General features: G+C 44.0%; 1 protein-coding gene across 2 annotated transcripts in view; it reads right to left on the bottom strand.

Annotated features, from left to right (window-relative positions):
- NALF1 (NALCN channel auxiliary factor 1) overlaps window positions 1-21,451 on the bottom strand; it is a 630,837-nt gene that overhangs the window by 12,406 nt on the left and 596,980 nt on the right. The gene's annotated exons all lie outside the window — the stretch shown is intronic.

Raw genomic sequence — 21,451 nt, forward strand, 5'->3', positions numbered from 1 at the left:
AGAGAGAGAGAGAGAATTCTCAAGCAGGCTCCACACTGTCAGCACAGAACCCAACAAGGGGCTCAAACCCATGAACTGTGAGATCATGTCCTGAGCTGAAACCAAGAGCCAGACGCTTAACTGACGGAGGCACCCAGGTGCCCCCATGCATACACATATTTAATTTAAACAAATAAACTTCACTGTCGCATTTTGAAAGGTAGTTTCTCGGGTACAGATCCTAGATTCATGATCTTTGTCTTCTAATAACAGGAGGCATTACTTCACTGTATCTTAGCGCCCAGCGCTGTGGTGGAAATTCTAACTGTGTGTGTTTCCTACTGACGTTGTTAACAGATCGCTACTTACTTACCAGCTAAACCAGCACACATTTATTTATGCACAGTTCTGTGGGTCAGAGGTCTAGCGGGGCTGACTGGTTTCTCTACCCCCTGTTCACAAACCAAAATCAAGACACTGGCAGGGCTGAGTTCCTCTGCAGAGACTCTCGGGAAGAATTCACTTTTATGGCTATTCAGTCTGGTGGTTCCCTTTGCTTGTAGGGACCGGGGTGCTGATGTCCCTGTATACTGTTGACAGGGTAATTCTCAGTGTCCAGAGGACGTGTGTCCCCGCTTCTTGGCTCATGGCCCTTTTCTCCATCTTCAAAGCCAGTGATGACCCACAAAGTTCTGCTCATTCTTCCAATCTCTCTGGCTTTTCCTTTTTCGTCATCTCTTCTGCCTTTCGCACTATGTCTCTGACTGACTGTCTGCCTTCTTCTGTGGTTTTCAGGGCTCAGGTGATCAGAATGGGTCCACCTAGATAATCCGGAATAATCCTCTATCTCCAGGTCCATAATCTTATTCCTACCTGCAAAGTCTCTTCTGCCATGCAGTGTGTTCACAGGTTCTGAAGATTAGGTTAGGGGCATTTTTTGGGGGGGTGATGGTGGAGTGGGCCATTATTCAGTCTACCGCCCTGCCCTCTGGTTTCCAAAGATTCACATCCATGCCACATGCAAACCACATCCTAAGGTTCCAAATGCCTCCCTCCAATACAACATCAACTCAAAGTGCAGAAATCTCTAAATCTTAGTTCAAAATCCCCGAATCCCATGGTCCAACCACCTAAATTAGGTATTGATGTGACTCTGGGTGTAATCCATCCTGGGACAAAAGTCCTCTGTATCTGTGAAGCTAGAAAGCAAGTTATCTGCTCCCAACATACACTGGTGAGATAGGCAGAGGCCAGGAGTTATAGACACTCTGCCTCAGATAGGAAGAAAACAGAAGGAAAAGGGGGTCATCAGTCCAAAGCAGGTTCGAAGTCCAGCTGCACAAACGCCATTTGGTTTCCAGGCCTGGGAACAGTCGTGTGTGGTTCTCAGCTCCCCTCTGGGCTCAGAACTCTGCCCTCTGACTCATCCTTCCTCTTTTATGATGAACACCACGTGTTTGCTGCTGAGACGTTTCATTAGCACGTTTGGGGGGGGGGTCTGACACCCTTTCTTCCTTCCATCCTGTCTCTGTCCTTTCCAGTCAAAGCTGGCAGTGTTCTTGTTGATCTAAATTCTCAACGGCGTGTGAGCTCCTGGTCTGTGCCGCAAGGATCCGCCCCATCGCACGAGAAGCTCATCCACAGATCTTTCCCAGGTAATCCCTCCTCTGTTTTTGGCTAAGGCTACTGCCCAGGTGGCCGAGGGGATCCATGAGTCACACCTTTCACTTCTTCGAAGAGCCTTTAACTTCCTCCTCTGACCATTCAAGCTCTCTGAGGTATTAGCCCAGAACCCTCTGTTCTCTTCTGTTTTCTTTTCTAGAATGTGCTTTCCTGAAAGGAAAGTCTTTTAATCTCTTGCCCTCTTGGAAGACAGAGATTCCCCACATCATCAAATCCTGGATTTGTGTTGTCGAACAGTTCCCTCACTTCTCGCTCCCCTTTCGCGTTTTATCGTAAGCAGCAAAAATTGCCAGGCTGCACCTTGAACGCTTTGCTGGGACATCTTTTCGGCTGGAGAGCCCACCTGCATCACATGCAATCTCTGCCTTCCGTGCTCCTTCAGGGCACGATTCTGCTGAGCGTGCCGAAACCACGTAACACGTTTCCGGTTTCCATTAACACCTTCCTTATTCCTCTATCAGCCCTGGCCGGTGGTCTTTAACGCCACACTTCGACATCTTGTTCAAGGCAATCTGGGAATCTCATTAGCCTGGTCCTTTATCTTCTCCCAACTTCCCCCGCTGCCTTGTTCCAAAGCCGCTTCCATATTTCCTGGTATTTGTTACACGACCCCACATGTCCGGTACCGAAACACCCATTTGCTTTTCAGCGCTGCTGTAAAAGCTGTCACAGGCACAGTGGCTTAAATGGCATTCATTTAATACTTCCCCGTTCTGCAGGTCAGATGCCTCGGCTAGATTGGCTTCCCCACTCAGGGTATCGTGAGGCTGAAATCGAGGTGTTGGCCTTGACTACCCAGGCCGATTCCGGAGGTTAGCAGAATTCACTCTCACGTGGTTGTAGTACTGAGATCCTGTTTTCTTGCTGGCTGTTGACTGGAGACTCTGTTTCTAGAGGCCGCCTGCATCCCTGGCTGGTGGCCCCTGTCCCCGTGGTAAAACTGTGTAGCAACAGAGGGGTCGAGTCCTTCCCGCCTTCAGTTTCTCTGAATTTCCTGCCTCATCTTTCTGGCCCATGCTTCTCTGTTCTGTGATGACATTGGCCCACCTGGACAATCCAAGACAGGCTTTCTATTTTAAACGTGAGCTTGGTGATCTTGGTGATCCTGGTGAGACTGGTGATCTTAATTCCACGTGCAAAGTGCTTTCTGCCATGTCACGTGTCTGTCATGTCATGTGATCACAAGCATATGACGGGGGGAGAAGACCAAGGAGGCCAAAATCCACCTTGATGGCAGCATCCTTCTCTTTCCCTGGAGGGCTTGCTATCCTCTGTGAAAGCTCTTTGGACGGTCCACGTGTCTGTTGTATTCTCAAATCTCAAGAAGACATGTTTATGTGTGGTTTCTTTACAGCTTCTTCTGAAGTCATCTCTTGAAAATTGGATAGTTTTCTAGGGTTATTTTATTTTATTTTATTTTAAGTTTATTTATTTTGAGAGATGGGTGGCGGGAGGGAGAAAGAGAGAAGGAGAGAGAGAATCCCAAGTAGGCTCCATACTGTCAGCGCAGAGCCCTACAAGGAGCTCGGAGTCACAAATCCTGAGATCATGACCTGAGCTGAAACCAAGAGTTGGATGCTTAACTGGCTGAGCCACCCAAGACCCCCCGGGTTATTTTATAATTGTGCTGGTACAACAATATAAAATGAAAGGTCAACCTAAGAAATGAAATTTTTTTTTCCCAAACCATAATGACCATCTGCAGAAAGAATTAGAATCGGACTTCTGAGTATCTGTATATTTATAAATTTTATAGTTATCTTTTCTAAGCAAGGGCAAATTTTTCCATTTGAGTAATTTTTCGAGGGGAGTAGTGGCCAGGTGTATCAGACTAGTAAGATGAACAAATGTTAGCATCGGTCTTGAACCTAACCATTTATAGCATTATATTCCTTTTCTTCTAGCTGATATCGTTGAGAATAAGGATCACTTCTTCACCCCATCCTGGTACTCTAAATACCTGGCAGGCTGTTTATTCCCCAAAGAACAATACACATTTATTTGATGAGGGGAAGGAAGCAAGGAATAATGCCCCTTGAGCTGTAAGAGAATGTTTCAGTAAGTTGAGTCGTTTGGATGACAAAGCAAAAATACCTCGATATAGAAAGGCCACTCAGATCTGAAAGCTAACTGTGCATTAACTCGAAAATAAATCACTCTAAAAACTGAAAATGATGTTAAGTGAAAGGAAAATCAAAAGTCCACATTAAAATGGCAGAGATGTTCTGCAGAGAATTCACTCATTCATTAAAGCCATAAGCTAAGTCGAGAAATAAATTGGGCATTTGAAATGTCTTGAAGCTAAGCAGAGAATTTTCTCCATAACGGGTCCTGAAGTTTTCCAAGACTGTACTAGAAAAACAGACTGTCTGCAGCCTGAGAGAGTATAATCTAAACCGAAATCTAGCACATGCTGTTAAATATCACATTTCACATTGTTATTTTCCTGAAAAGGGTTATAGTGATTTTTTAATTTTAAAAATGTAGTCTAAGAAAACAGAAAAGAAGAAGAAAAAAGGAATGGACAAAGAAGATACAGTCTCACTAGATATATCATTCTAATTTTCCACCCCTCCCCTAATGAATCCTTTGATGGTGGCCTTGATGAAGACTTTATTGGCTGGTGTGGAGGAAAGCCATATGGGTTTCTGGAGAAGTCAGCGTGCCATAGTTCAGCTGTTTGGGTTTGCACAAAGCATCAGAAGAGTGCAGGGTCCCAGGCCATGGGGACTGTTGGGACAGAAAGGCTCACATTCCTCTTCCTTATTCGGATCAGTTACCAAGTACAGCGACTTGAGCGGAGCTTACAAGAGTCACCAGGGAAAGGAATACAAATCTCAACTCCTCCTCTTTCTTCACCAGGAACCATCGTGGCTGTGAGACGCTCTCCCCTCTCCGGCCAGACTGCTCTCGCAGATGGGAAGTGTGTCGAAGGAACTTCATGAAGTGCGTTTCAGAAATTCAGAGAAATTTCTGTAAGTGTGTCCTAGGAATCCACATCACAGGAGGGTGTGAAAATGCTGGAACTCTCTGGGACATGTTTCTGGGACTTCGTGCTTAGCACCCAGCTAGTTTCAGCAGCGAAGAAGCCATATGAGAAAAAGTGTAGTGTATGGTCCTTGTTAAGCACATTACCTGTGATGTTCTGCTTCTATTTACTTGTGTTATTTTTCTCCGTGAAACGGCACGGTGGGCTCACCGATTATAAATCAGTATCATTGTTTAGTATGTATCCCACAGTCTTTTTTTTTTTTTTTTTTAATTTGGAAATCCTTGGTAACTATGAGTCTGCAGAGGAAATCTCCTTGAAAACAGGAAACTATATAAATAATTCTGTGGCTGCGGTATCTCAAACCATGAGTTGTAATTGAAGAGACAGTTTTGCTAATGCTTTGATCCATCGATGTTTTTAGAGTATGAACAACATTTCCTGCTTTTCTTTCTAAAAAGAAAACCAGACTTTCTGTGTAATCCCAGAACACATACACAACTATCTCAACGTCGATGTGCACTCAACAGAGGCAAACACAAGGTAATGGCTTCAAGGCATGGAAATAGCTCATAAAGAGACCCTGACTTCAAAAATAAGCTTTCTTTTCAATGAGTTAGGGGAAAATTATTTTCCTAATTTGATGTACCAGGTTTTGAAACATTAAATGTGAACAAAACCAGTTGTGATTTTAGTCAAAATGTTTGTACTCAAAATAAATGCCCAAACTTAAATTGGTAATACTCTGACTCTAAAGAAAAGCAAATGCACGTGAGCAGTTTACAGACCGGATAAGAAAACTGGTCTCAGTATCTTAGAGTTAATGTTAAATTTAAAAAAATGTATATATTAGCTGGAATTCTTGGCCACTTTTGTTTTTCAGATTTAAATGGAACTGAATTCTAGTAGTCGCAACATTTAAAGTAGGGCATTCAAATGAAAAAAAAAAATAATCATTTTCCGAAAGGAATTACAAAAACATTAGAAGCAGGGACACTGGGGGCAGGCAGGTGGGGTTTGGTGGGTGGAGTAGCTATCTTGAAGAGGGTATCACTCATCGTTAGAATGCACACTTCCATTAAAAACAATGTTATATCTTATATTTACACATATTTTCCACTGAGATCCTGGCATGTCAGTTGTCAAAGGGAATGTCTCAAGCAACAGCGTTTTAATTGCTTATTTCCTTAGTTACAATGTTAGGTATAGCACCATAATTATGATTCATTTCATCCAATGATGTCTTGAATTATTTGTTCTGCTTTCTGATTGTCGCCCTCTGGGGTCATTGGTTTAACCTGCCATTGAAGAAACAAGACTCAAGTTTTAACAAAATACAAAGGAGCCTGACAATGGTTGCTAATTAGCCGAAGAATGAGTATACAGTGATAGAGATAAAACACCAGGAAATGATTCTCTCTCTCTCTCTCTCTCTCTCTCTCTCTCTTTGGGGTGGGGAGGCGGATAACAGGATTTAACACTCACTTATAACTCTTATTTGAGAGCTCGAGAGTTATCTGTTTGGTAGAAGATCCATTAAACTGGGAAGATATAAAGAATGGTAAGAATGAGTTTTGAAGTGTGGCTCAGAGGTGATACAATGTAAACTAACACATCGAGAAGTTAGCTCAGTGCGTCCCCTCCACTTGACCCCTGCTGTGTTTGATTAGTCTGCCACTCTGTTCCATGTGAGGGAAGCAGCAGTCTTAAAAATTCTGTATTTCCCACAAGAAACAGATTCAGGAAAAAGAGAGCGTGCCTGGGTCATGACAGAAAGAAAGGAAGGAAAAAAGAAAAGATCACGTATGAAATTAAAATGAGATGTTATGAGGCACTACAAAAGAGAAATAAAAAGAACCAGTGTAAAAGAAAAAAAAGTCCAAACACTAGTATTTAAAAAACTGAAAAGTAATGACGCATCATGCTTCGCTTAAAACATACAGGAATATTCATGACAATATTCTATGTCCATAAAGGAGTGAGAAGCCAGAAGTATAACACATCGCTGGGGAGAATCTATGTGTGGTCATAAATTATCTGAGTTTTTGGCAACAAGTATCAAAAGCTGAACTTTTGGGGCGCCTGGGTGGCTCAGTCGGTTAAGCGTCCGACTTCAGCCAGGTCAGATCTCGCGGTCCGTGAGTTCGAGCCCCGTGTCGGGCTCTGGGCTGATGGCTCAGAGCCTGGAGCCTGCTTCTGATTCTGTGTCTCCCTCTCTCTCTGCCCCTCCCCCATTCATGCTCTGTCTCTCTCTCTCTCTGCCCCTTCCCCATTCATGCTCTGTCTCTCTCTGCCCCCAAAATAAATAAACGTTAAAAAAAAAAAGCTGAACTTTTGTGTGCCCTTTTACCCACCAACTCCACCTAGATGAATTTATGGAAAGAAACCCGAAGTGAATGGAAGTAAGTGTGCATATATGTCCATAGAAGCGTTTTTTTAATATAGTCCTATAATTATTAAAACGCTTAAGTAATTTATGTTATATCCTGTATTATTATTCAAATGATATTTTATGCTGCAGAAGCATATTTTAGAATGCAAAGCCCTATTCATTGTATAGAATGTTATTTTCCCCTTGGTGGTAGATGATGGTTTTTCTTCCTTTTGCTTATGTGCATTCACTGAACGTTTTAAAATGATTAAGCATACATTTTCTAGCTTAAATATAGCAATGAATATCCCTTGACAGAAAAGAGGCTGTGGGTGTTTAAAGCTCTTTGACCAACAAGGTTAGATTTTTTTCAAAGAGATGCATCTTTTCTTTAGTGCAGGGACACTGAGCATTGTGCACAGGATGGGGCTGCTTTGGGCTCTGACTCAGTGCTTGCCAGCACATCTCCCCTGGGAAAGTCGCGCTCGCTTCCTTGTTCTCCTTGAGGCGTGTGGTGGGCAGCTGCCGTTTAGCGCAAGGAACATCACCCTAAATGATGAACGGCCCGCAGATTTTACTTTGGGGATCGGCCATCCTCCGCTGGACGGATGCGGTGCACGTGAGGCTGATCCGGCCCCTGCCCCCTGGCCCAGGCCACAGTGATGGCGCAAGTGTGGACACGGGACCGAGGTTAGGACAATCCGACTCCAAAGCAGGACTGCTGCAAACACACCAGGAACGGGGTGATCTCTTCCTGCCGAAGTTCCTAAACTGAGTGGTTATAGATCTGTAGCTGTTGGTCAAATCAACTAACGAAGAGAAAAGCAGAGCCTAGAGCTGGGGAGAAAGAGTCAAGTGGGCGATGGGGACAGAACTAGCGGTTGGTCCACATCGATGTCTCATTTCTCCACGTGTAGATCAATAGACATCTACATGATCTATATGATCAATATAGATCAATATACCTACATTCTCATCATATCTGCGTTCCTCCATCTATCATCTATCCATCTATCATCTATGTATATATCTATCCATCCATTATCTATCTATGTATCTATCATCTATCAATCAATCATCTATCTATCTATCTAATGAATAACATATAAGACTCTGATACTTATCCCTGGACTTTAAGATTATATAAACCAATGAATCCTCATTTTGCTTACATCCGTTTTAGTTAGGTTTCTGCCATTTGCAAGGGTCACCAACGTGCACACTCTCCTCAGAGACACTGTGGGGATTTAACAAGATGAACCTTAAGTACTTGGCTGAATGTATTACACATCCTCTGCACTCACAATTAGTGGCCAGTAACAATCCTAACAGTGGTGGTAATGGTAATGGTAGGGAGACAGGACGGTTGCAAGGAAGCAATGGATTCAATCTTCTTCATGGATTTTCTCTTTGCTTCGGAAATAACCTGTGGAAACCTGAGGAAAACTGTGGGGCACCTGGGTGGCTCAGTGGGTCAAGCGTCCCACTCTTGATCTTGGCTCAGGTCATGATCTCACCGTTCGTGGGTTTGAATCCCGCATCGGGCTCTGCACTGACAGTGTGGAGCCTGCTTGGGATTCTCTCTCTTTCTCTCTCTCTGCCCCTCCTATTCTCTCTCTCTCTCTGCCCCTCCTATTCTCTCTCTCTCTCTCTCTCTCTCTCAAAATAAATAAATAAACTTAAAAAAAAAAACCCGAGGTGGGGCGCCTGGGTGGCGCAGTCGGTTAAGCATCCAACTTCAGCCAGGTCACGATCTCGCGGTCCGTGAGTTCGAGCCCCGCGTCGGGCTCTGGGCTGATGGCTCAGAGCCTGGAGCCTGTTTCCGATAATGTGTCTCCCTCTCTCTCTGCCCCTCCCCCGTTCATGCTCTGTCTCTCTCTGTCCCAAAAATAAATAAACGTTGAAAAAAAAAAAACCCCGAGGAAAACTAGTTTCTCTGTATCCCCTTTTCATGTCTGTGCATTTGTGATAATAACAGTCTCCATACTTACTTCCAAGAAAAGTAATGGAGATATAGTGAATTGTTCCCTTCCTGCTCTGTACTCTGTTAAGACTTTACATGTAATAACACCAGTCTAGTTTTTATTTAATTTGTTAATTCTGCAAATGAACATGTGTGTCTTAGGTTATGAACCACATCTATTAATCAATCTGTCTCCAGCATCTGGCACAAGGCCTGATAATCAATGTATGCAAAATGCTGGCTTCCCCCAGAGATGTCTAAATCCAAATCCCCAGTACCTGTGAACATCTGGTTATGTGGCAAAAAGGAATTAAGGATACAGATGGAATTACGGTTGCTCGTTAGCTGACCTCAAAATAGGAAAATTAATCCAAGTGAGACGAATCTAATAACATGAGCTCTTAAAATGGAAAGAAGGAGGCCAAATCATGGGTCAGAGAGATATGATGGGTGAAGAATCTTCTCCACCACTGTTGACTTGACTTTGAACATGGAGATGGGGAAAAGCAAGCCAAGGAAGGTGGGTGGCTTCTGGAAGCTGGGAGTTGTCCGAGCAGACAGGCAGCAAGAAAAGAGGGACTGCGGTCCAACAACGACAAGGAAATGAATTCTGCCAACAATCAGAATGATCACGAATGGGTTCTTCTCTTCAAGCCTTTAGAAGGAACGCAGCCTTCTGACATCTTGACGTTACTCTGGTGAGATCTGTGTCCACATTGTGACCTATAAAACTGTGAGGTGATACATTTATATTGGTTTAAGCCACTAACCACTGCATTCGTGACAATTTGTTACAGCAGCACTAGGAAATTAATGCAGTGGGTCCTTAGGAAATTCTTAATGAATGTGTGACAATGCAAATGAAAACACCTAGGAGGAAAGGACATAGAGTATAATATGGCGGAGAAAGAGTATAATTTTACATTCTTTCACCACACTCTCCTTGGACATTTTTCTCCGGCATAGCAGGTGTTTTGTAACAGAAGCTGGAAGAGGTCATGACCCTCTGGAGTCATCCTTTTGGTAAGAAAGTCACAATGGAGAGAAGGCCAGCTACTGCAGGTACAAAGTTCTGGTGAAAAGGCCCAGTGAGCGAGAGCAGGTGCTGTGCTAGGCAGGAAGTCAGATGCGCCGGCTTCTCCCACCGGCCTCCCTGAGGACTTGGGAAGGTTCCCTAACTTCTCTACTCTTCAATGTTCTTATCTGCTAGGTTTAATCGTTGAGCTACTGTGTTGGACAGATACAAACAACTGTTTCTCCACCCTGCAGACATTTCTAAGTGATCACCACACCTGTTCTAGTGACACCTCAATTCCCCCTCAGTCCAGGCAACAGTCCTCACAGCCAGCGTGAGACCCGCCATGGCACTAAATGACCGCCAAGGTCCTTTCAGCCCCGAGACTCCACAAGCTCACACAAGGAGTCCCCTGGCTATATGCTCGCGTTTGCTTCTGTTTGTGCTAATGCACGGAGCTTGTGATCTTTCCATAAATTTGATGCTTTTCCTTGAGGGTGGTTTCTCCATGCTTTCGAAAGTTCTCTCTTTGTGGAAAGAATAAAAGCAGTGAACATACATGTAAACCCTTCTTTTTTTGTAAGGATTAAAGTTTGGAATTCAAAAGCTGTCCACAAATTTCATGAAACTATTGTATGTTGTATTTCATTCCAGAACAAGAGTAGGTTAGAAGTGATTAGAACAATCCCTTTTCCAAAAGGAAGACAATTTATCTGGAGATGAAAAGTTTATTTAGCTAGAGATTTTCCCTCCCCCCCCCCATCCTACACTTAACAATAGAATTTATTTTTTGGAGCAGTTTTAGTTTCACAGCAATTCTGAACAGAAAACGCAGAGAGTGGCTAGATTTTCCAAAATAAAAACTTCCCTCACAACTGTTTCCTGAGATGAAGGGTTTTCAGATTCAGGCTTCAACCTCTCCTAACTGTTGGACCATGAAAACTTGGACACAGCAAACACAACAGCGTTGCAAATTGATTGTGGTTCTAAAGTTCTTCGAAAGGAGGTTCGTGAGATTTACGAAAATAATTTGATTTTACAATTAAAAATGATCTGTGATGGTGACTACTCTCTCTTCATTATGACTCTCTCTACATAACTATTATCTTCTAAATCCTCTTGGCTGAGCCACCTCATTGCCTTTATAATTCCTTTTTATTGCTTCCTCCCTTCTAATCCTCTAGAACTTTTGAAGTACCCCCAATTCGTCTTCATATAAGACTTTGAGGTTATTCTATTCTTGAACAAACAATATTGAATGTTATCTGTTTTATTCCAAAATTGCTAGGCATTGCTCCGAGCTGCCTTAACGCAGCACCACAGACGGGGGCTTGGACAACAGGAATGTCTGGTCTCATGGTTCTGGGGGCTGGAAATCCGAGGTCAGAGCCTTGGCCAGTTGCTTTGCAGACCAGCATCCTCTCCCTGTGCCTCTTCACAGCATCTTCTCTCTGTGCGTCCAACTTTCCCTATTTTCTGAGCCTGCTCTTGTGGGACCAGCTGATTCCCCTAAAATTGATATGTTGAAGCCCTAATTTCTAGTACCTCAAAATGCGGCCATATTTAGGGACAGGCCCTTTAAAGAGGCGATTAATTTAAAAATGAGGTCTTTAAGGAGGGTCCTCATGTGATCTGACTGATGTCCTTATAGAAAGGGGAAATTTGGACACACGGGGAGGCACCAGGGGCCACATATAAAGGGAAGACAGTGTGCTGGCATGGCAAGAAGGCCTTTGGAGAAACCAAAGCTGACAGCATCTGATGTTGGACTTCTGGCCTCTAGAACCGTGAGAAAATTAATTTCTGTTGTTTAAACCACCCAGTCAGTGGTATTTTGTTATGGCGACCCTGGCAAATTTATACATACAGTAATAACTGGATGAGGGCCCACCCTAATGACCTTATTTTAATGTGATTGCCTCCATAAAGACCCTACTTTCAAATAAGGTCACATTCTGAGACACCGGGGGTTGGGACCACAGCCTGTGGATTTGGGGGGCTGGGGACAGAATTGTCACGCTCAGTTTGGGGTGAGGGGCATTTAAAATGTAAACCCCATAAGGTGAGATGTCACATCGTTGGTTAGACTTTTGTTAAAGTCCCAGTATCCAGACCGTGCTGAGGAAGAGAGGTGCAGGATGGTGGAGCCAGGCAATGAGCTAGCTCAGGCGGAAGGAACTCTCTTCCACACGCATCTGTATAATGCACATGGCGGGGGGTGGAATTTGAGGGAACAAACAGCTTTAGAGTGAACCGCTGACTCTTTTGTCTCCAAAGGACTAACATTTTGTTAAAGCCCATCTAACCGTCAGCCCCCTTTTGTGTGAGTCCTCAAGAGGTCGCCAGCAGAGGGAGACAGACAGAAAGCCCCTGCCCTCTCTCAGGGCCTGGACTACCATGCCTTCCCCAGGCGCTTCCCCCACCTCACCTACAAGGGGGATACCCGCAGATCCCTGGGGGCTGTTACCCATTAATTCACCCATTAGTCAACTGCCTACTGAGCCCTTTTGTGGGCCCTGGGGACACCATCAGAAGCAGTGTAAATTGTGGCCCCAGTTGGGTTCACCATGAGGTGGGGAGGACGGGCCAGGCCCACGTGATGTCTTGCCCTGCAACACAGCAGGTGACAAGACGTAATCACAGGGTGCTGTGGGCACAAGTATAACCCACCCAAACTTGGGGTGTCAGGGACCTCTTAAGGGGGTGACAGGTGTCAAAGGGTTAGCCAGATGAGGGCACGGAGAGGGCTGTGCCGGGCAGGGGGACGCTCTCGCTGCATGGCATCCAGAGAGCTGTGCTCCAAAGAAGAAGTGGCAAGTGAGGCTGGTGGGGACGATGGGTCACAGGGGTCAAGTCCAGCCCTCTACTGGAGCTTAAGGACCACCTCAGGGCAGTAGGACTTTGAGAGAGGGATTGCTCTGATTGGGCACATGGCAAGTTTCTTCCAAACCCTAACTGCACAGACCCTGTGACCCAGCAAACCCACCTCTGCCTCCTGGTACAGCATTTATCCTGCAGATGACATCACAAGTGGAGGAAAGGAGACGCTTCTTGCCAACGTGGACTTAATAACGATTAGAAATCACCTAAACGCCATCACTTCAGAACTGACTGGATAACGACACTTCTTTAGGCGACTGCTCTCTTGCCGGTTGGAGGTGGGGGGGGGGGGCAGGGAGGGATTGGCTTAATTTTCACCCTTCGGTATCTTTCAAATAGTGTGCCATATGCATGTATTATCAATTCAAAAATAAGTAAATACAACTTATTTATTTCAAGCGTATGTAATAGCGGCTTTAGTCGCAGTGACATCAGTGTGGCCATATAGACTTTGCTCCAATTCCAATGGAGGCAGTCAGCGGAAACTCCACGTTCAAACTAAGAGAAGAAAGAGCAGTGAGGTGAGCGGGGGTGGGATGCAGTGAAAATGTCACCCGACCATCCCGGCAGATAGAGACACTGGAAGAGAAAAGACGGCTAAAGACGACTGCGGTGGCTTTGTCTCCAGCTCCTGAAGACTGGCCTTTAAAACACACTATGCTTGGCAAAGATGTTGCTTTTATCCACTTATGTGCACACAATAATAGACCTTGGAAGAGATCAGACTCCACTGTCTTTGGTTCTGTTCAGTTCAAAATAGGACTCCACAATTTTAAATGATCTCTGTAAGAATTCGTAATGCAGTAAGAAATAGATCCTATCTCGGGACAATTATTTCTCTTGTGGTTGGAATCATTTTAATTTCTCTCACAGTGTTTGTTCCCAAAGCTAGAGGAGGAAGCTGGACTTCCTGGGGCTTTCCGAGCCCACAGACACCGAGAAAGGCTGACTCATGGCAAATGTCCCAAGTCAACCGAGCTAAGCTTTTTCTTCCCCCTCTGGTGATGAAATGCACAGTAAGGAGGTTACCATGTTACCCAATAACCTAATAAAGGTTACCATGAACCCTACACATACTAGAGGGAATGAGTCTCATGGTGAAGCCAGTGTTTTGGGCCTCTCTGCCTGACTTCGGATGCTTCAAATTCAAATTAATAAAGAGACAAGATGCCACGTTTGGGACTGGAAGACAGTGCAAGCAATAAGGTAACAAAGGCAATACAACTGTTGTCTTAAATGGCATCCTCGAAGATTTATTCTCAACGGGGCGTTGGATTCTCAACCTTTCCTTTGGGGAGGTTGAACATTAATTCCATCCGTGCTGTCTTTCCTCAATTGGACTCACTCCTGTTTTTGGAACTGACTTTAAAGCTAATTTTAAAGCCCTGCTTAAAAACTGAGTTTCAATTTTTAAACGCATTTCCTCTTGTAATTGTCTCCATTACTCGTGAAATTTGGCTTTTTAAATTGTATGCATATTTAAATTACACATGTGACTTGTATATATAAATTAATGACATATGATATATTATGTATAGGGCTATATGTTACACATTTGGATAAATTCCCTAAAGCATGCTGTAGACCATGAAAATTATTTTCCAAGAAAATTTTAAAAATTATTTCGAACCATGACTGCATCATCGGTATAAAACCGAGCTTCTAAATTATACTAATTTGAAGAAACTGCACATTGAAGATGTGTGCTGCTATTCCTTTTTTTTAAAAAAAAGATTAGATATGATTACCTGATAAATTAGAAATTATGATTAACAATACCCATCTCATCTGGTAATTTCAAGCCAAATCATAAAAAAAAAGCCCACAAGAATCAAGATTGAGAAAAATTGGTTCACTTTCCTTTCTAAAATTATCTAATGCATTATTTCTTCAGGGGACACAAACATGCACTTATGGCCAAACCCCCAGAAGAAGGTCGTTTAGATTGCAATTTTATTTATGCAAACATTTCAGACGGTGGGTCTTTGTCATGACCCTTCACCCTAATACGTGTGCATGTTTGTATGTACACAATCTAAAAATCTTGCTTAATCTGAAAAAGCTAGCCATCAGGGCACCTGGGTGGCTCAGTTAAGCATCCGACTTCGGCTCAGGTCATGATCTTGCGGTTCGTAGGTTGGAGCCCCGCATCAGGTTCTGTGCTGACAGCTCGGAGCCTGGAGCCTGCTTCGGATTCTGTGTCTCCTCTCTCTCTCAGCCCCTCCCCTGCTCACACTCTGTCCTTTTCTCTCCCCCAAACATTTAAACATTAAAAAATTTAAAAGAAAAAAAAAAGCTAGCCATCTAAACACATTTTCCAGAGAACAGAGCATGACAGTTCTCTTTTCCTTAATCAGAAAAAAACGGTCTGGGTAGAGAATCCTCGTAATGCTCATTTTTAATGCGGTATGTGATGTAGTGAAGCCAGGACGAGAAGACAGTGTTGCACAGACTGGGAGTTGTAATCCATCTTCTCTGTCCCCATGGACTGGCTTTTTCCAGCTGTTTTGCGGTAAGGAAACAAGAGCTTACCGGCTGATCCCAGGATAGACTGACTGGTCATTTTCTGTTGTACCAGTAACACAAACACTGGACTAATAGCCAGGGAATATGGATCTCTTCTTGTTCTGGAATAACAGCGTTCTTTTCGGGGGAAGCCTCTATATAACCCTATGTACAAGCCACACGAGACCGTGTGACGGCTGTCATTCAGGCTGGTTCTACAATTGACTGGCTCCATAATCCTGTGAGGTCATCGCAATGCCTAAAGCAGCTCAATATCCAGAATAGCTACAAGGAGGGTATAAATAATTCAGAGATGTTTAACGGGAGACGAAGCAGACCCGCACCTTCATTAAACAGGATTTCACCTGTTCTGGGAAGTCCCAACCCTTCTGAAACTGAAGTTCCAGAATCAGAAGTCTTCCCTTGCTCTCACACCATCTGGAAGCACTTCTGAGTGTTGTCAGTCACAAAGAGGGCCGGGGAATCTGGATAAGGATGTATATGTCATCCCCCTTCTGACTCGAGAGAAAAATCTCTGACGTTTTGATTCAACTTCTGCCTAAGCCCAGAGTAACCAGCTCGCCGTCCGGGGGCCCGGCGTCGCCCTTCCATTAAGGGGGCGCTGAACAGTTCTGGCTTGAGCAAAGGGAGGCCGTCCAGCCTGGGGGTTCGGAGAAGACAGACACAGCTGTCCGCTACAGGAAGCGTCACTTGCGCTGCAGGTGAACAGGCAACTGTGGGCCGATGTCGCTAGCATCCTGCCTGCCATCAAAGAGGCCAGCTTTCCGCTCGGTCCATCTGCAATGCTCGCTTACCTGATGACCCGCCAGGAAATGCCCACAGGCTTGGCTCTTGATGGTTCTCTGAGGCAGTAAGGTCCAAGCTCACTGCGATCCAGGCTGTGCACTTCTTAGGGCTGGTTCCTCAACTTTTCCCGACCTAATCCTTTTTAGTCCTCTGAGATCAGGCCAGGCAACACAGATGCAGGAACCCGGAAGGACACCTTGAACCCTGTTAGAATTCCCCCAAAGTTTGTCTCGGTACACAGGTTTGCCAAGGGTATGATCACCCTTATCAGCAGAGCTGGAGCTAGATGGGTTCACCCACCAGTTCCTGCTGGGATCACCCAGGAGCCCAGTGTCTTTCTGCCCCAACACAACCGAGCGTGGACTCTTCATTCTGCTCTGGGCTCTTGGCACTGGGCTCTCCCGCATGTGCCATAATGGACCAGAGTTGGTCCCCATTAAACTCCGGATTCTGTTAGCCACTTGCAGAGACCAGGAATTGGAAGCCTTTGGGAGGGCATGGCTTTCCAAAATCACAGTTATGGTCAGAATCCAGGCATCTTAACTGTTATTCAGCACTTGTTCCCTGCACTATCCCCTTGGTCAAGGCAAACCTGAGCTGTTGGGAATCCATTGGAGTGGGATCGGGAAAAACAGCCTTGAGGATGAAGACTTGAACTTGGATCTGAATACATGAGTTGAATAAGCCTCAAAAAGTGCAGTATTTTAATGGTAGAAGACGTCCCAAACACACAAAGTCACTACATTCTACTTAGGTAATTTTTTGAATAACCCAATTTCATATTTCCTTATTTTATTCTAGTCATGACATGTCCCTTCACATTCCTCTTTTGGCCTGAGTCTTTATACATTTATTAGGAGTTGTCGTGTGACATTAAATGGCACTATATCCCAAGTGCCAATAAGTCATTCTTTTCTCAGAATTTGTCCTCCACCACGTTCTAAAAAATAGTGAAACACACCCACACGCTGAGGAAAATACAGAAATTTAAAATAGCATAGGTGTGCAAATGAAAACCTATAGGTAGCAGATTTTTCTACGAAAATGCTCCTCCTTTAATGAGAAGATCTTGTATGTTGCTGAAAAACATTTTTTATCAGCTCCTAGTCATGTCAGAACTGGATTTTGGAAATAATCTTTCCCAGTTGTGAATGCTCTCATGTGGGTTATAAGACAGGAGACATTAAAAAATTCCTCTCTGATTTGAACAATATGCATATCAAAGTATTTCCTTCCACTGCCCCTTCCCCCCCCCCCCCACGCCCCCCAGCAGTCTCTCCTGGCCACCACCTCCTTCTGCAGTAGCGCAGTCTCGCCACCAGGGGGCGCCCGTCCTCCATCACTTCTAATCAACCCTGACACCAGCACCAACAACAGCAGCCCACCGCCTTCCCCCCAGAGACAGAAACATAACCTTATCTTGTCACAGCCAAGAGAATGAAATGCAGAATTTACACAGATTTCTCAAAATATGTTTTATCTCTATTGTCAGTAACCCCAGCAGACCAACTTTACTTTTTCTTCCCCGTTCACTAATTTATGAAAAATACCGCAGCAAATCTTGTCGACTCTATCAATCAAGTGGTAATTTTCATGTTTGTTACCATAGCACCCACAGCCTGTGAGCTTCTGCTACTTCTGTTTTCCTAATGTTGGTTCACTGTTACAGGTAAGCAATCAAGGATCTCTCTTGGGGATTCTAGAACAAGGCGAGGGAGGGTGCAGAGGGGAAACCCGCATAATTATCACAGTGATGGGTTGACATCCAGAATCTGCGAACGACTCCACCCTTGCACTCTGAAGAGGAAGAAGCCGGGTTTCTAAAATAGCAGCGCATTATGCGAGCTGAGCTTGGGAACTGGGCCCACCTTGAGAAGTTTTAGCTCAATAAATGCCTCCCAGTAAAAGACAGGTTTCACCCTTGACAGCACCTCAGAATTTCTCCCCAATTAATTTTTCAAATACCCCTTCAGTGATGTGCCACTTTTATTCTTTAACAGAAAAAAAAAACCCAAGAGCGATCTCAGACAAAGTGTCCTGCCTTCATTTCCTAAAACAGAATCAGAATGAAACATACAAGGAGGAACCCTTCTTGTCGTCTATGTTTGTGGTTTGACCTTTGGTCATGACCTTCTGTAGCATCCTCAATCAAAGACGCTGAGCAGCAGCAGGCATGCACTATCTGAGAGTCTGCTTTCTTTCATAAGTGATGGGCTTACGAAGGATCACAGACACATGGAGTAGCAGGTGATCGAGACATAAACATTGAATACATTCAAATTTACGAGATGGGTAAGTCACAAAAGCCACATAAAGCAGGAGGTGCTAAATCCTGAACCTAATAACTGTTACCAAAACTTGCACCCAAACTGAACCGAAGGGCTGAGAGGCCCTTTTGGGGCAGATGACAGGAATCTTGGGTGTCAGCAGATAGGTAATAATAGCACATAGGAGAGGAGGAACTGGGTGTCCTGTAAGCCCACATCCCTAAATGGCTGGGTGCGGGGGACTCTCAGGAAAAGGCATCACAACACCACTGCTTTGTTACCATGGAGAGGAACCTTGAACAAAATTGATTCACTCGGACAGCATCTGGCAACAAGCCATACAGGGGGATGTGCTTCCTGAACACTTTTTTGAGGTCGACTCTAGAGGGGATCGCTATTCTTCTGGAATTTGTGAATTGGATTTATTTCCAATAGGAGGGAAACCTCTATAATTAAATATGTTGAATTTGAAGGAAACTCCATCTATTCATTCAACTATTGATGATAAATGATTATATTTTTCACTATATAGAATGGAAAAAAAAACCCTTAAGTTAAAGCAACAATGAGGAATGACTGAAGGCAAGATTAAGACCAACCTATTGGCTAATTCCTTCGAACAGAACTGTGTTCAGTGATTGTCATTCTACCTATTTCAATAAGGAAGGGGCTCAGCAAGCCTACTGCTACTTGTGAGCATGTAAAGTGGCTGTGATCCCGCCATCCCAGTTGGTCTCAGGTTATCTGCAGTCAACCGGGAAGCTGGAAAAAAAAATTCCTATTTCTCTACTCTATTTAGTCTAATTCTGCCTGAGTACAGAAGACATTGCATTCAAAATGCATAAAGACACTTGAGATGACTCTCATTCATGCCATCTAAAAGGTGAGTTATTTGGATCTCCATGCCCATCTGCAAGAGATGAGCCAACAAAAATTGTATGACAATGTTCGAGAATAAATGCTATACATATAAAGGTCTTACTAGTTTCTCTAGAAGTGGGTCAAGCCACTTGGCTCCATAGGTTTGACCAGTGGCCCCTGGGAGCTGTTCTCTGAGTTAACTTCTTCGCAGAACATGCTATTTTGGGGGATCGTGTTTGGAACGATTCTCAGTAGTGACAAACCAGCAAGTGACAGCATCAGTATGTCTCTTGCTCAGGTCCAGTAGCAAATTTCCACGGACATCTGAGGGGGAATGGTGACTACTAGTTACCAAGAGAGAGAAGAATTCTTCAAGAAGGCCTGGGTCACACTGTAGAAAAGCAGCTTAATCTGAGGATTAGTATCTTTTTTTGTCAAAACAGTTTGTAGAACTTCAAGGTAAAATGCCTTCAGAATTTATCCTGCACATTTTTGAGAAGTTGAATGATGAAAGGAACAAAAGAAGCCCAACTGAGTGGTGAATGAAGAGTTAGGTTCTGGGTATTCAGTGATGGCACTCTCCCAGAAATCTATGGTCCGTGGCATTTTCTCGGACCCAATGACATACTTCCCTTTTCCTGTCTCTTTCCTGCGGTGATGTAGCTATGACTATGAAAAAACTGAATTTACAAAACTCAAAGGCAATGAAGAATACAAGGTAGAAGACAAATACCATAGGATTTCACTTAGATGTGGAATCTAAAACCCCAACCAACCAAACAAACGAACAAAAGCAGAAACAGACCCATAAATACAGGGAATAAACCGATGGTTGCCAGAGGGCAAGGGTGTGTGTTGGCGGGGAGGGCACGAACAAAATGGGGGAGGGAGAGTGGGAGGTACGGACTTCGAGTTACGGAATGAATAAGTCGCAGAGATAAAAGGCACAGCGTAGGAATATGGTCAAGGACACTGTAATAGTGTTGCCTGGTGACGGATGGTTAGCTACTCTTGTGGTGGGCAGAGCATAATCTATCAATTTATCGAATCACTATGCTGTATACCTGAAACTAACATAATATTGTGTATCAACTATACTTCAATTAAAAAAAAATATATAGGGGACTTCCTGCTTGTGTTCTGCAGAAAGAGATTATATCCCATCTTTAGCTTTCAGATGGCCTTGAAAGTATACAAGGAAAAGGGATGAATACTCAAACCGGTATCAGATCCACACACACGGATTAAAGGCTAGGAACAGAAGAGAAAGACAACTACCTGGTCCTTCATTTGAGATTGCTGTCTATTTTGAGAATCTGGTGAAAACTACTGACCTTCTCTGGGAAAAAAAAAATCTATATGCATGTGACTGAACTAACATACAGCCTTTATATAAAATGCCACGAGTTACTCTGAAGTCCCTAAAATCATAGACACCTAATCGACCACAGAGTCAAGAGCTGAAAACTTTATCTTGATGACCATTTATGGAAAGTTTTCTGTGGATGTCAAGTAAATTAACAGCCTGTGTCTGGTGAATTTTGGCTCAATTAAAGGGAGATGATACTAATTTCCTTCTTTCCTTCCCCTTCCCTTCCCTTCCCTTCCCTTCCCTTCCCTTCCCTTCCTTCCTTCTCTCCCTCCCTCCCTCCCTCCCTCCCTCTCTCCCTCCCTTTTCATTTTCTGTCTCTTTCTCTCTCCCTCTCTCTCTGTCTTCCCATCAGAGAGGAGCTGGGAAAATGGTCTCAGCATTCAATCAGTGAATAACAAAAATGATTGGTAAATGCATTTACATTCTACAGATCACTTTCTTATGTACAACGGCTATTGCCTATTGAAGACGTATTTTGTGCTTCTCTCTTATCCATAACCCTCATAGCAAACGTGCCTGCGGGTGTTTGCTATTGCTAATTTGCTAACGAGGAGCCACCCAATGGCTCAGAGACAACGCATACAAATAGGACAAAAGGCCCTATCTCATAACCTTCCCTTAGATGTTCTTCCCACTGGACTGGGAAGCACAGGAAATACTCATCCAGTTTTTCAGGGAGAAATTTGGTTGACTGTCTCTTGATAGCTTATCGCCTAGACTTCGAACAGAATGGCTAGTGGACAGGAATGTGAATATGTG

This window comes from Prionailurus bengalensis, chromosome A1 (assembly GCF_016509475.1).
Source record: "Prionailurus bengalensis isolate Pbe53 chromosome A1, Fcat_Pben_1.1_paternal_pri, whole genome shotgun sequence".
In the NCBI taxonomy this organism is placed as follows: Eukaryota; Metazoa; Chordata; class Mammalia; order Carnivora; family Felidae; genus Prionailurus; species Prionailurus bengalensis.